This window comes from Cnephaeus nilssonii (assembly GCF_951640355.1).
Source record: "Cnephaeus nilssonii genome assembly, chromosome: 13".
NCBI lineage: Eukaryota > Metazoa > Chordata > Mammalia > Chiroptera > Vespertilionidae > Cnephaeus > Cnephaeus nilssonii.
The window spans coordinates 68,405,389-68,409,482 of record NC_137084.1 but is presented as its reverse complement, the minus strand read 5'-3'; positions in this window follow the sequence as shown (position 1 = coordinate 68,409,482).

Genomic DNA, 4,094 nt, shown 5'->3' with positions numbered 1-4,094 from the left:
GGTTGTCCCTCAACCCAGCCTGCACCCTCTCCAATCTGGGACATCCCTCTCACAATCCAGGACTGCTGGCTCCCAACCCGCGTGCTTGCCTGCCTGCCTGATTGCCCCTAACTGCTTCTGCCTGCCAGCCTGATCAACCACTCCCCTGCCAGCCTGATTGATGCCTAACTGCTCCCCTGCCAGCCCAATTGTCCCTAACTGCCCTCCCCTGCCAGACTGGTCACCCCCAATTGGCCTCCCCTGCCAGCCTGGTCACCCCTAACTGCCCTCCCCTGCCAGCCTGGTCACACCCAACTGCCCTCCCCTGAAGGCCTGGTCCTCCCCAACTGCCCTTCCCTGCTGACCCGGTCCCCCCAACTGCCCTCCCCTGCAGGCCTGGTCCCTCCCAACTGCCCTCCCCTGCTGGCCATCTTGTGGCGGCTATCTTGTGTCCACATGGGGGCGGCCATCTTGTGTGTTGGAGTGATGGCCAATTTGCACATTACTCTTTTATTAGATAGGATTGATTTCAGAGAAAGAGGGAGAGGAAGAGAGAGATAGAAACATCAATGATGAGAGATTATCATTGATCGGCTGCCTCCTACATGCCCCACACTAGGATCGAGCCTGCAACCCAGGCATGTGCCCTGACTGGGAATCGAACCCTGATCTCCTGGTTCATAGGTCGATGCTCAACCACATAGCCATGCCGGCCGAGCTCAAGTGAGATTTCTTATAAAAATCTAGGAGTAGGGAAGAAAGTTTCTGTCTTCTTCTAGGATTACTTTGAACTCTTCTTTTGTTAGTTTTAGTATTTTTAAGTGATTGCACCTTTGTTCAAATTGAAACAATTGAATTATAAATCACAGGGTAGTATTTCTGTGAGTGGATTATTCATAAATTATGATCTTGTGAATAAATTATTTTTGTTTTACTATACTCCTTACGTAATGTAAATATTGTATTTGTTTGATTAATCAGTCCACCATAGCATAAGTGATAAGAATTTTATGTGGGCAGTTCAGAAATTAAACACATTTGAAACTATAAAGACTATTTTTGTTTGCCAAGAACTGTATTTAATAAATTTATGGGGAAAAATGGAAAAGTAGCTTGAAGTTTACATAGATAAATTATAATTGGTTTTAAATAAACAAATACTAATTCTATCCTTCTCCCCTTAACAATAAAGGACAGAAATGTTCCTTTCATATCTTTAGCATTCATGTATTTCACAGTAGATACTATATGAAAAAAAATTAATTGATATATGAATTTTGCTTAGCTGTTCTTGTTTTTATCATCTCTATCTCTCTTTATTTAATTGTAAATATATTATAAAAAATTTCCCAAGTTACTAGGTCAACCATTCTGAGATGTAGCACTTAAAAATTTCCTGGTAGATTTGTGAGCAAGACCAGTTTCTTCATTCTGAGTTTCTCAGTCTTAAACTTTGCTGCTGGGAGTGTATGATGGTTGACACTACTAATCTGTTTTAAGACAGCTGGGTAATAATTACAAGGGCTACCATTTAATAAATGTTAGTACCAGACCCTGTGTGCCAGATACTGTGCTAACCATCTTACATGTATAACTTACTTAATTTTCATAAGCTCTAGAAGATAATTGCTTTTATTTTCTCTTTTCTAATCTTGAGACAAAAATGTTAAATTACTGGGAAGTAAGCGAACAAGTCCTGCATTCTCATTCTCTCTCTCTCTCTCTCTCTCTCTCTCTCTCTCTCTCTCTCTCTCTTTCTCTCTCTCTCACACACACACTCATCTCTAAAGCTTAAGCTCTTGCTCATTGTGCTATATCCATCTCTGTAACGAGGGAAAACACAGGTTCAAAGAACATAATGTCCTGTGAATACAAAGTATATGTTGTATGTAATCACCAACCAAAAGACCTACATGTTCAATATAATTATTTAATAGCACTTATGGCCATTGGACAAGTCATTTATTCTCCTTTGTCTTAATTTCCATTCTGACTCATGGTCCTAATCATTTATTAAAATGAACATATTTCTGCCCTATAAAGCTCAATGATACGCTAACTCAAACTGTGAGTTCTTCAGGATGAATCACTAACTTGTCTAACCCTAAAAACTATACCTTCCAAAAGGATTGCCAAACCCCATTACCAAGGATATCTTGTAGTTTAAAGCCATTATTGATTAATTATAGTAAATATTCAAGAAATTTAAACCAAGATTCCCTAGAAAAACGAATCAATGCCACGTCTCTTAAGGGTATCATAAATTTTAATGTGGAACGTTTCAATATTGCATTCTTACTTGATCCCACACCAAATGAGAAGTTCCAGATGAATTTCCAGGTGTCATGTAAGGAAAGCCTTAAGAAAACCTGCAGAAGTCTTTTTCTCTTCCTCAGCATTATGTGTTTTTACATGTAGCAGACACTGTTGAATAAACTTAATTGTTATTGTAAAGTTGCTCTCATCATTAATTAATTATAATTTCTCTGGAAGTGTTAAGTTCTAGAATTTAGACAGAGAATACATTAATTTTAAAGAGAGAAGTACAAATCACAGGGGAAGTCGGTTGTTTGCAGTTTTCTCTAATCAATTTTTCTTTGCTAAGAGCTAACTACCAGCAATCAAGAAGTCTACAACTTTAGATCCTGACACTTTCCCAAATAAAAGTAACTCCTGGTCTACAAGCTGATGGATAATAAAATGTTCTAAGCAGGACATTTTTTTTTTTAATGAAAGAAAAAAGGAACTGGAATCTCAGCAAAGCAGAACAATTTGTTTGTTCTAATTAAGATTTTACTGCCACAAAACAACAAGAATTGAATATTGGAGTTTGAAGTTTTGGAAATTAACATTAGCTCTTCTGAAAGGGCTAAGATTGAGTCTTACAAATCACATGCATCTTTCTAGAAATCTTTTGAATGCAAGAGAGAGGTAGGATTAATGTTAAAGTAGCTTAATATTAGCACTGTCATTTCTGCCCAGATTAATTCTTTCTTCAACACATTGTTGTATAAGATCCAGGAAACTGCCTGTCCAGGCAGTATCCACATGCAGCAATAGCTTGAGGCTGGATCTCTGGGTACAATTACTTGCTCTCTTTCCAAGTGCTGGAGGGAGGCAGGACCTGAACTGAAACAGAGGCTGCCAAGCCATGCAGAGCCCAGGGTAGTGAGTCTGCCATGAAGCCACCAGAGAGACAGGGAAATGGATGCTCTGTCAGAATGCTGATAACCCCAGCCTGTTTCATGAATGCTGGTAGAAGACCCTGGCCATCTTTCCATTTATCTTCCTCCTTGCTAAAATCCTTTTATCTAACTGTTACTGCTCATTCCCTGGGGGTGGGGGGAGAAGATGCACAAAATTAGGAAATATGGGAAAAATTACAAACATCCTAGAAATTTTATAAAGTTCTATTTTTAAATTCTGAACTTCCACTTGAAAGAATACTCAGTAACCTATTTCAGACCCTTAAATGCCAGCCTATAAATTTAAGCACAACTATAGACATTAAGCACATAGCTTTTGGGAGACAATTCTCCATGGGGCTCTTGCATGTCTATACATCTTGCACTTAGAGGCACTGACTGCCTTTAGTTCTGGACAATATTTTAAAGGATATGTATATAGCAAGCTGCCTGTGAAAAATGTCTCCCTCCAAAGGGCTGGAATGCTTACTGCCCATTAAAAAAAATTATAACTATGTATGCTGATGATTTTAATTAGACTTACTGTGGTGATCATTTTACAATATATACAACTATCAAATCATTATATTGCACACCTGAAACTAATGTAATATTACATGTCAATTATAACCTCAATTTATAAAAAGTGTGAGAAAACTAAATCCTCTAGAACAGTGGTTGGCAAACTCATTAGTCAACAGAGCCAAATATCAACAGTACAACGATTGAAATTTCTTTTGAGAGCCAAATTTTTTAAACTTAAACTTCTTCTAACGCCACTTCTCCAAAATAGACTCACCCAGGCCATGGTATTTTGTGGAAGAGCCACACTCAAGGTGCCAAAGAGCCGCATGTGGCTCGTGAGCCGCAGTTTGCCGACCCCGGCTCTAGAAGATTAGTTGATGAAACAGGAATTTTTAGGAGTGAAAA